Here is a 12,500-nt window from a genome sequence, read left to right on the forward strand (position 1 = left end):
GTACTTCTGAATGATTAGCAACGTGAAGAAGAAACATACTGAACTACGGGCATTTTGGTGCCATAATCCTCGCAGAAGTTGAATGACGCTGTTGAAGTACTTGAAAAAATCTCTCTCTCTCTCTAAGTATAAGGAACACACTGAACCACGGGCATTTTGGTGCCATAACTCCCACGGAAATTGAATGGCGCTGTTGAAGTACTTGAAAAAATCTCTCTCTCTCTCTTTAAGTATAAGGAACACACTGAACCACGGGCATTTCTCTCTCTCTCTCTCTTTCTCTTTCTCTTTCTTCAGTTGAAAAGGGCGGTGCCTGAAGCTCTGAGCCCTCGCCTCTCCTATCAACGCTACCTGGCATTGTCTTGCAAAAAGACAATACCTTCTCTTTACAAAACCCTATCTGTTGTCTTTGACTCTGCTATAATCTACAGACACCTTAGACCTCGGGGTTCAAGATATTGGTGTTCGGTCGTGCCTGGAATTTTATTACCTAAAATGGCGAGACATTTACTTTTGTTCGTTGTTCACATCTCTCTCTCTCTCTCTCTCTCTCTCTCTCTCTCTCTCTCTCTCTCTCTCTCTCTCTCTCTATATATATATATATATATATATATATATATATATATATATATATATATATATATACTATACATATAGAAAATAATGCGCATACGTGTAATCTAACATTCATTCAGCAGACAGGCCCTTTGTCCAAAACAGCATGGGGGTTTCCTTGTTATTCTGTACACATATTTCTATACGCAAATCTAAATTTTAAGTGCAGATTACTCGGCATGATTCACAGGGAGGAATTTTACCTTGTGCGTCATTGGCTTTGAAGATAATCTGATGACAATTTATTTGTAATTGTAGCTCATTAAGTTTGAGGTGCTCTTCTTGGGAAACAACTGTAGCTTATTAAGATTAAACACACACACACACACACACATTTAAGCGCAAAATATAAGGAAATGTAAAACATCATAAGCTCTATTTCTTGGAGATATGTTGAACATTTAAATGTAAAATGCTTTAATACCAGCGTTTCCTAGGCAACCCAATATTTGAATTCGTATGTCACAATATTATGTGTTCAGTGAAATTCAAAAGTTACAGAAGAATGTGGTAGAAATCAAATACGAGGCAGAATTATTGTAATTTTAAAGGTCGGTCCATCAGGAAAACCTTGCTAAATTTGAGAAAATGTTAATCTTTAAAAGCCTACATATCTTGAGAAACCACAGGTTCTTAGAGGAAATACAATGCTTTATGTTCTTTGCAGCGTCCCTTCTGTCCCCAGCTGCAACCTCTTTCATTCGTTTTACTGTGCCTCCACTCATATTATCTTTCTTCCATTTTACTTCCCACCCTCTCCTAACATAGTGTAACTGCGAGGTCTTCCTCCTGTTACGCATTTAAAACCTTTATTCTCAATTTCCCTCCAGGGCTGAATGACCTCAGAGGTTCCAGCTCTTGGCCTTTAGTGTAAATTTCACATTTCAGTTCATAATTCCAGTCTTTATGGGAAACATTAACAAAACAACTAAAATAAAACCTGTTTTGAAAAGGTGAAGGATCACGTGAATCTCTTCTTCTTTGTAAAAAGCTTCTCATAGGTTGGCTCGACTCTGACGTAGGCCTAAGTTCATTCATTAGTCATCCATTCATTCGCTTGCTCTGGGAAGGTGCTAGTGTCCTCACACAAACCTGGGATGTTCTTTCAAACGTCAGGGACTCGATGTAAACAAGGGAATAACTTAGTTTATGATGATGTCAGTCCGTTTTCTAACTGATGTTACGTTGTTTCTTTTTCTGTGCTGGAGAATCTTCTTCTTCTTCTTATTGGTGGAGATATCCACAATGGCGTAGGCGTATATTAAAAGTGTATATACAAAACGAGAGCTTTCGAGAAACTGCTTGATTGAGAAGGAGAATCGAGCGGGTTCTCGAACGCTCTCGTTTTGTATATAAGTTTTTAATATATATTTACACCTACACTATTGTGGATTTCTTCACCATTTTACTGACTCATGCAATTATTATTATAATTATCATTATTAATATTATTATTCTGGCAATTCCTGAAGCTAGGGCACCTTCTTTTATACACATATGAGAAATCCCGTGGGTAAGAAAGGTGATAAAAACGTTAACACACTCCTAGAAAGCATATATATAAACATACGTGGAATAAGAACACGGCTATACCTGCATGGAAAATGGCCTACTTGCTAAAACCGTATTCGTCGACACCATTGTCACTGAGCTTCGCAAAGATGCGGTCGAGAGATGAATACCGTAGGGATCTCGGACAGTAGTAGTTATTGTTATTGGATGGCTTTGCCTTTAAAATGGCTCCCACTCGTTCTACTTTACCTATGACGTCATCTTTTATTTGTGTTGAATAGTAGTAGTAAATGGAGTTAGGGCTTCGCCTTTAAAACGCCTCACTCGCTCGTTGTACTTTATCTATGACGTCATTCTGTTATGGGTTTAGTAGTAGGTGATATGGCTTTGCCTTTAAAACGGCCCACTCGCTCGCTGTAATTTACCTATGACGTCACTCGTCATTTACGGGTTTAGTAGCAGGTAATACATCTTTGCCTTTAAAATAGCCCACTCACTCGTTGTACTTATCAATGACGTCAGTCATTTATGGGTTTAGTAGTAATAGGCGGTATAGCTTTGCCTTTAAAACTGCCCATTCGCTCGTTGTACTTTATCTATGACATCACTTGTCAATTATGGGTTTAGTAGTAGTAGATTATATAGCGTTGCCTCTAAAACGGCTCATTCCCTCCTTGTAATTATCAATGATGACATTTCTCATTTACGGGTTTAGTAGTAGTAGGTGGTATGGCTTTTCCTTTGAAACTGCCAACTCGCTCGTTGTACTTTACCTATGACGTCACTCGTCATTCACAGGTTTAGTAGTAGTAGTTGGTGGTATGGCTCTTCCTTTATAACGCCCACTCGCTCGTTGTACTTCATCTATGATGTCACTTGTCATTTATGGGTTTAGTAGTAATAGGTGTATAGCTCTGCCTTTAAAACGGCCCACTCACTCGTTGTACTTATTAATGACGTCACTTGTCATTTATGGGTTTAATTATAGTAGTAGTTGGTGGTATAGCCACACCTTTAAAACGGCCCATTCGCTCTTTGTACTTTACCTATAACGTCACTTGTCATTTACGGGTTGAACAGTAGTAGTAGTTGGTTAATTGCCTTTAAAACGGCCCACTCGCTCGTTGTATTTTATCTATGACATCATATTTATGGGTTGAATAGTATTAGTTGTTATGGCTTAATCCTTAAAACGGCTCACTCGCTCGTTTTACTGTTGCCTATGACGTCACCTTTTCTTTTTATGGGGTGTACAGTAGTAGTAGCTGGTGTCATGGCTTTGCCTATAAAATGGCTCACCCGCTCATTCCATTTGCCTTTAAAGAGTAAAGATGACCATAGCTTGATAATTATGGGTTTGTAAAGGCACAAAACGGCAATGAGTAAGAAAAAAGGAAAGAGTTAGCTTGTGTTGCTCTGAGCAACAGAAGGAAACGTTCAAGAGTTTGATGAACGCGTAATGAAGACTACCTGTAGTTTATTTCGCTGGGGTCTGTTTACATCTGTCATAATTCTTAAGATTGTCAGCTAACTGTTATACTGCTTGTAGTTTTTACAAGTAATTACACAATATATGTAATATTTATCACCCGCATGTTCTGTCACAGACAAGGCAGAGAGAGAGAGAGAGAGAGAGAGAGAGAGAGAGAGAGAGAGAGAGAGAGAGAGAGAGAGAGAGAGAGAGAGAGATTATCTCCTCTTTACTGATGGTTGTGTTTGTGACCAGCACAAACTAGTTTGCTGCTATCTCTCCTGGTTTCCTGTTTTTCCAGTTCATCTTGCTGTTGAAACGAGACTCCGTTCTACGCTTTAATAATAATAACGTTCTACGCTTTAATAATAATAATAATAATAATAATAATAATAATAATAATAATAATAATAATAATAATAGTTGTGATTAAATTTAGCATTATGACAGAAATACTGCTATTGTTGTTATGTTATAAAACTTTTTCTGCTTCACACTTTTATAATAATAATAATAATAATAATAATAATAATAATAATAATAATAATAATAATAATCAGTTGTAATAACAGTTGTGGTTAAATTTAAACACTATATATACCCTTGATACTGCTATTGTGTTTTGTAAATAAAACTTTTTCTGTTTCACACTTGTGTATAATAATAATAATAATAATAATAATAATAATAATAATAATAATAATAATAATAATAATAATAACCATTATTATTATTATTATTATTATTATTATTATTATTATATTATATCATCACCATGATACTAACATGAATTTATCAACCCATTGTGCTGTCAAAGAGGAGAAGAAGCTGACGAAAGTATCAGTTAATCTAGAAAATTCTTGATAATTTCTGATAATCCAGACAAATGTCGATAATATCTCACGATAATTTCGGACCAATTACCCGGACTGCGGGCGTCACGTGATATTGATTATCAGGTGTGCAACACGAGGAAAAATTTCCTATTGACATTGGGAACTAGTGATATACATTTGTGTGCATAGTCAAATGTATACGCTCAATTACTGTGTGCTTATGTATTTATCTATCTGCATGTTTATATTTATTTGTGGGTATGTGAAGTGTTACTGTATACAACACAAACACACACAAAAACACATACACAAATATAACACATAAACACAAATAAACTGTTATATTATATATATATATATATATATATATATATATATATATATATATATATATTATTATTATTTTAAAAGCGAAATATTATATATATATTTATATTTATATAAATGTGTGTGTGTGTGTTATACAACAAGCACACATATACAAAGCTTGTGTACACATCATGCAAAAGCAATTGCCAATGCATGTATACAGCCATAGAACTTGCATGTATGTATAAAAACGCCTACTGTGTCACTAAACACACACACACAATAAAAAACCGAGGCCTTTATAAAAGTCGAAAGTTAAAGAGAGAGAGTGATCTTAATATAGCATTAAGAATTCGCTCGACACTGCCAACGGCCTCTCTCTCTCTCTCTCTCTCCAGGAGACTTATTTCGAGGAAACATGTAAACTATGATGTCAGCCCTTGGAGAGAGAGAGAGAGAGAGAGAGAGAGAGAGAGAGAGAGAGAGAGAGAGAGAGAGTTTTTTGGGAAGGTTGCCTCATGGGGGTGGGGAGTGACAGGCTACCTTGATTTAAATGGGTGTTTGCATGAAGGGTGGGGGCGGGGGGGAGAGGACGCTGGTAGGTGGGATATTCTGGCAATTGCAGTGTTTTTTGTACCCCTGAAAATATAACGATGCTAATAATAATAGTAATGAGGTAAAATATTAGGTTTTCTTAGCGAGAGAAATTGGAAGATTCCCACTTAGCGATTTTTCAACGTTAGTTTTTTTTCAGACCCGTTCTTGGTTTTCAGAGTTAATAATAATAATAATAATAATAATAATAATAATAATAATAATAATAATAATAATAATAATAATAATCACCTTCAATACTACATGTTTAAAAGAGGGTCTACTGTCTTTATTATTATTATTATTATTATTATTATTATTATTATTATTATTATTATTATTATTATTATTATTATTCCGGACGGGAAAAATTTTTATTTTAGCAAGGTTACTTTTTCGAATAAAACTATCTTATGGAATAGACTAAGGGCTGTGTGTGTGTGTGTGTGTGTGTGTGTGTGTGTGTGTGTGTGTGTGAGAGAGAGAGAGAGAGAGAGAGAGAGAGAGAGAGAGAGAGAGAGAGAGAGAGTACTTAACATAACTTTCTGTTGAATTGTCCGATCCCCCTCTGTGGAAGAGGTTACGGAGTAGTCAGTTATCTTGGAAAATATAATAACACTTTGAATAAGAAAACTGCCTCTTCTCTCCTCCCCTCCCGAAAAAAAGACGATATATGCTCTAGATGCGTAGAAAATGCTGGTTTGACCGAATAAATAAAGCGATGACCTGCTATGCAAAGTAGCAATGTAAAACCTTTGGACACGGTATCCTCGTGAGAGATTAAAGAGGACGAAATCGGTGCGTTCTCTTAATTTTTTTGGTCAGTATTGGCACAGGTGGACTATTCCATTTAGGTTCGCTTGCGTTGCCTTGGAAGAGAGAGAGAGAGAGAGAGAGAGAGAGAGAGAGAGAGAGAGAGAGAGAGAGAGAGAGAGAGAGAGACTTGGCATCCAGGCAGTTCGTAGTTACCTACAGAAGCGTCTACGCAACAATGCATATTCCGATTTGCAGTTTGTTTCCCAGTGATATATTCTGAGCAATTTGAAAGACCCGTCAATACCCCTAATCTGTTTGGTCCTCAGGCCTAGCTTTTTCCACATCAAATTGGAAAATCTTATCAGTTACAGTTTTGTTTGCTTTTATTCTCGAAACATAATTCTGATTAAGCATACCGCGTTCGTGTGCCAGTCCTTTAAGTTAAGAGAAAGGTAACCTACTACTTAAATCTCTATATCAGTTCATATTCACATCGTTGATAATTTTTGACCCTGTCAAGTCAGGTTAATGTAAAATAATCAGATAACCAGCGTGGCAATGGCAAACAGCAGCTCGTTTATTTTTCATAGCTGCTTATGACAATAATTTTGGATTATGAAAATGTAAAAAAAAAAAAAAATTAACAGCCTGCGTACTAATGGGGGGGGGGGAATGTTATGATAAGAGTTTACTTATTTTGTCTGTCGTTTTCCTTATTTTTGTTAACACAGTCCTAATTTTAGGCACTATTTTCCTTATTTTTCAACTATATTCCTATTTTGGTTATTAATTCTTTATTTTGCAACGATTCTCCTTATCTTTGTTACTCTTTTCAAGTCTTTTCCTGCATATTCTACGCTAACCGAATGAAATCGGCTGTTATTGGCACATATGTTATCGACACGCGAGTTATCCTACCCAGAGATAACTATTTTTCACAGATAAAACCCAGCCATTTTTGTAAACCCTATCACCCGTGTATCTTTTAGCGCCAGAGCTTACAGAAATAACAGTGACAACAATGAGGACTGCGTCAGCACCATCAGCCACATCTCAACAAGGACAACGCACTTGCAAACAACGAAGGCAAAGCCAGCGATGCATAGACATCCTATCCTTTGATAATCTCTTGGATGCTGTCTAGAAGAACGCTTTGGAGATGAGAGCGCATCATTGCATCTCTGAGGACGGATCATGCGTCATGAAGGCAGCTCCCACCACTGACCTCAATTACCCTGATGTCCAGAAATGAGAGAGAGAGAGAGAGAGAGAGAGAGAGAGAGAGAGAGAGAGAGAGAGAGAGAGAGATCACGTGCCCAGTACGAGTCCAACAAAAACGTCATGGGGACGTAATCTTCCTGCAAGAGACTTGAGCATGTTCAGGGATGAATCTTGGTCAATACCAGTCTCTTTAAAAGCACTCTGGTGAAGGTGAAATTTAAACCTTGTAGATATAGTGAGGAAGTTTTGCCTATAAGTGACACTTAATCACTGCTCTGGAGACAAACATTTACCGGAGATATATTTAGAAGTTTTGGTTGTAAGTAATGCATTCCAGGACAACCTTTTGTTGACATATTCAAGGAGAAACCTTAATATTTCTTTGCATATTCAGGGAGCATATTACATATTTGGTGACATATTCGGGGAGAAATATTACCTATTTGGTGACATTCAGGGAGAAATATTTCCTATTTGGGGACATATTCAAGGAGCATATTATATATCTGGTGGCATATCAAGGAAGAAATATTATCTATTTTGTGACATATTCAGGGAGAAATATTACCTATTTGGTGACATACTCAGGAAGCATATTACATATTTGGTGACATATCAAGGAAGAAATATTACCTGTTTGGTAAAATATTCAGGGAGAAATATTACCTATTTGGTGACATATTCAGGGAGAAATGTTGCCTGTTAGGATTATAATATTCAGGGAGAACTGTTACATTTTTTATATATATTCAGGAAGAAATATTAATTGCGTATTGATCATCAGAGAGAAAGGATCTGCCCTGTTTTCACACTCAAGGTTGACAGGATGCATGTTTAGTTAAACGCATTTAGGGATTAAAATTTCCATCTGGTCCAGTCATTTTCTTCCTCCGTGTTCCAGGAATCTTCTGGTTTCCTGGTCTGTCTGCTGGCCTTTTTTTTCTTTTCATTACTACTTTCTCTTCCTTGTGGGGGTTAGATGTTTTGGGGGGCAAGGAAGACTTGCTTTCTCGAGTCTCCTGTCTCTTTTTTTATCACTGAGAACCAGCGGAAACACTGAGAAAGGAAGAGAATTCCACTGATAGGTCATTCTCAGTGATGTGTAAGCCGGATCAAAACAAATGAACTTCGGGTTCATGTTACCTACGAGGCCACATTTCTGTAGCCGGTGGACATTTTTGCTGTCATATCGTTTTGTGAGAAGAAGAAGCAACTGGACCTTCCATATGGTAAATTCTATCAAAAGTGGTTTTTGTTTATAAATTTACTGTACTCGGGCACTTTGTTTAGAAATATTGCAAGTACGTGTGTATGATCATATTCGTCTCTAATACTGCTGTTTTTATCGGTAATTATAAAAATGATCAACTAAGTACTTTAGTTTTGCTGCAAAATGATCTTCAAACAGGCACTGTGGACGATACGTGTGCTGCAAGATTACCCTTCAAGACTTTGTGATTACTTGAGTTAAAACTAACCCACAAAGACAACCAGCATTAGTCCTTTTTTCTTTGTTTACCTCTTGTAAAACTTTAATGTTTTCTGTGTCCACCTAGACCTAGTGCTCTTTGCATGTTAGTCTACAAGGCTCAATAGAGGCTAGTTAACGACACAGTGTTACCACAACACGCTGTTGACGGACTGCGGTCGAAATGACCTTTGCGTCAGGTGGCGTCTTGGCTCCCGATGTTGTTGGTTTTTAAATATGTTTTAGCTGATGGTTGATGTTACGTGGAGTCTTTTAAGCAAAGGTTACACGACAGAAAAGGGAACTTCCCTTCAGTTCGTGCTGATATTGATTGTTTGCAATGCATTTATCTTCTGACAGTCTGAATTCTGCCGCTGAGTAGTCTACGGTGAAGAAATGAGAGGAAAAGTGATTTTGATTGGTTAGTCAGAGTCCATAGGTCTACACGTCTTTGGGGAATGGTCCATGCTGGCAAAAGGCCGGTTTAACATAAACCAACCTAATTCTTCATGCCTTACTGTGAAACATCACCTCTCACACCTGCCTCCTAAGCTCTTCTGCAAGTTTAAATATCGCCGAGGTCTCGTTACGAAGGAGGAGCATCAATGCCACGCTAAACTCACTTCTTTTATTCACACGGCGGGATAGGTCTAGATCAGAGGTTCACACAAGGCTTCTGATTCCTTTCAACACATTACCATAGGCTACATTTTCCACTCATTTCTGAACTTGTTAATAATATCTACGTGATTATGTAGTGAAATTCAATACGGTTTACTGTTCGTTATGTACTGATAACAACGGGAAACGGTAACGCTATCTATGTGTTTACCTCCGTAATGTAGTAGTAGAATACTATAGCCTTTGCAACGACTCCTCAATCTGCCTAAGTGATTGTTTTCCAGTTTTGAACTGTTGCACTATTTGTTTCTTCCCCTTTTCTTCCAAACATTAATACTAATATTTTTTTTTTCCTGCATAACATAAATATCAGATATTTTCTCGTTACTTTCGTCATTTGCAAAATAGGCATTTTGTGCTTCTTGAAAACGTCCTTTGAATATTTTAATATTTTAAAAACCTTATTCTCTCGTCTTTTAAGACTGGCACAGCCTCAGTTTCTTCACTCAAGGATAAGGCTACCGGAGCATATCCCAGAGCCTTGTGGTTTCTGAGACGAAATTCCTTGTTCTTTGTTAGGTTCTTTAAAAAGAATGCTGTGTTCCCTGACTGCTAACCTTTCTGGCGCCAGCCCTCAGATATATATATATATATATATATATATATATATATATATATATATATATATATATATATATATATATATATATATATATATATATATATATATATATATATATATATATATATACATATATATATATATATATATATATATATACATGTACATATAAACACTCGATAATCATCTTGCTATGAGAGAGAGAGAGAGAGAGAGAGAGAGAGAGAGAGAGAGAGAGAGAGAGAGAGAGAGAGAGAGAGAGCCACCAACTAAATCCGTTAAGTCAAGGAGAATAAAGAAAAATCAATTCAATGAAACTGAAGATTTAAACAAAAAATTATCAATAATATAAAAATGACTCAGGAGCCGACGTGATTTTTGTGAGGCCGTCCCTTTGACTCACGCTCTGACTCACGCTCCATGAGGTCACGTGTGTGAGTTTAAGGGCTCCTCATGGCATGAGTTGATGTGAGTTAATCTATTCTCTCTCTCTCTCTCTCTCTCTCTCTCTCTCTCTCTCTCTCTCTCTCTCTCTCTCCAGACGCCAGTCTACAAACGCCATCGATCAAGAGTTAATAAAACAATCAATCAATCAGTTACCTCTCTCTCTCTCTCTCTCTCTCTCTCTCTCTCTCTCTCTCTCTCTCTCTCTCTCTCTCTAGCTTAGTGTTATGAATGCGATCTTATTTATACAACAGGCAATCAGTTGCAGATTAATAAATAGGCCATTATCAGAACCCCCTCCCCCGCTCCTCTCTCTCTCTCTCTCTCTCTCTCTCTCTCCAGACGCCAGTCTACAAAACGCCATAGATCAAAAGTTAATAAAACCATCAGTTAATCAATTATTCTCTCTCTCTCTCTCTCTCTCTCTCTCTCTCTCTCTCTCTCTCTCTCTCTCCCTCCCCAGAGTTGGGTCCAATTAGCATACCTAGCCGGTAAAGGAATGACCATTGCCAAAAAAAGTTGGGCAATGCCCTTATCATACCCAACAAACATCTTGGAGTCCCATTGCCAATATGACAGATTGGGGGGGGGACATGTGGCAACGTCCATCATCATGAGAGAGAGAGAGAGAGAGAGAGAGAGAGAGAGAGAGAGAGAGAGAGAGAGAGAGAGAATAACTAATTAAATGATTGTTTTATTAGTTGTTGATCGATGGCGTTTTGTGAATTGGACAGAGAGAGAGAGAGAGAGGTTCTGATTATGGTCTCCTTATTGATCTGTAATTGATTGCCTATTGTATAAATAAGATCACATGCATAATGCTAGGAGAGAGAGAGAGAGAGAGAGAGAGAGAGAGAGAGAGAGAGAGAGAGAGAGAGAGAGAGAGAGAGAGATTACTCATTTATTCCATGCGGACGTTATGTGCTCAATATAGCCTGAATGATAGGTGAGATTTTCCCATGAGTCCACTCTCTTTATTTATACTTTTCTTCGTTAGATATTTTATTTGTATATATATATATATATATATATATATATATATATATATATATATATATATATATTATATATATATATATATATATATATGTATAATATTATATTCATTATATTTATCATTTATTTATTACTCTTTTATTTTTACATATATGGCCGTTCTCTAGTCTTGATTGCTTTGTTCTGTATGACTGTGAGGTCATTTTACATAATAATAATAATAATAATAATAATAATAATAATAATAATAATAATAATAATAATAATAATAATAATAATAATAATAATAATAATAATAATTCATTTCTCTGTTCTGAGCCCAAACAAAAGCCAAATTCCTTTTAAATTTAAGGTAACAAAGACAGTCTCCCAAAACTCTACATTGTCTATTTGCATCGTGAGTTGGACCTGCAATATGAGGTCCCAGAGTACCCCATAGTCTCTCTCTCTCTCTCTCTCTCTCTCTCTCTCTCTCTCTCTCTCTCTCTCTCTCTCTCTCTTATGGTTAGCCGAGAACAATAAAAAAACTCTTCTGTCAGTTGTCATGAGCGTGACAGGTATAAGGACGGGGAAGATTTATTGGTGGACGGAAGAATATTCAGAAGTATGCGATTACGCGTGTGTGTAGAATTAAGTGTGTCACCAGGCGAATTATTCTTTGTTTTTTCTCCCTTTTTTGTTTATTTCTTGTTGTTTTTTCTATATATAAGAAGAGTATCTAAAGCTAGAGTAGGTCATTTGGTACGGCCGTTCATAGGAGATTATTCTGTATTCAGACTATTTGTTAAATATGGGAGCCATTTGTCACTCGTATTATAAAGAGGCCACGTACTGTAGTGAGCATGTCATCAAAAGACCCGCTGGTGTTCTTGCTACAGAAATAAAGAGAGATAGAATTTAGAGATAATATTAAAAACATCTCTGATTTATCTCTTACTATGAGATCATTTTCGTATCAAAAGATCATTCAATATTCTTAACTGGAAACTATATATTACTCTTTGGAAAGAGCAATTTAGTAATTCTGAAACTATA

At 36.5% G+C, this 12,500-nt stretch overlaps 2 protein-coding genes and 1 long non-coding RNA gene across 4 annotated transcripts in view; 2 read left to right on the forward strand and 1 right to left on the reverse strand.

The window, feature by feature from the left end:
• Positions 1 to 12,500, reverse strand: part of LOC136849953 (protein TRC8 homolog) — a 104,571-nt gene that overhangs the window by 22,006 nt on the left and 70,065 nt on the right. The gene's annotated exons all lie outside the window — the stretch shown is intronic.
• LOC136849955 (SH3 domain-binding glutamic acid-rich protein homolog) overlaps positions 1 to 12,500 on the forward strand; it is a 103,727-nt gene that overhangs the window by 3,245 nt on the left and 87,982 nt on the right. The window lies entirely within an intron of this gene.
• LOC136849957 (uncharacterized) overlaps positions 7,507 to 12,500 on the forward strand; it is a 40,830-nt gene continuing 35,836 nt past the window's right edge. Inside the window, exon 1 of the long non-coding RNA XR_010856491.1 lies at positions 7,507 to 7,633. This is a non-coding gene — a long non-coding RNA (uncharacterized lncRNA). The remainder of the gene's footprint in view (positions 7,634 to 12,500) is intronic.

Source organism: Macrobrachium rosenbergii, chromosome 21, assembly GCF_040412425.1.
Source record: "Macrobrachium rosenbergii isolate ZJJX-2024 chromosome 21, ASM4041242v1, whole genome shotgun sequence".
In the NCBI taxonomy this organism is placed as follows: domain Eukaryota; kingdom Metazoa; phylum Arthropoda; class Malacostraca; order Decapoda; family Palaemonidae; genus Macrobrachium; species Macrobrachium rosenbergii.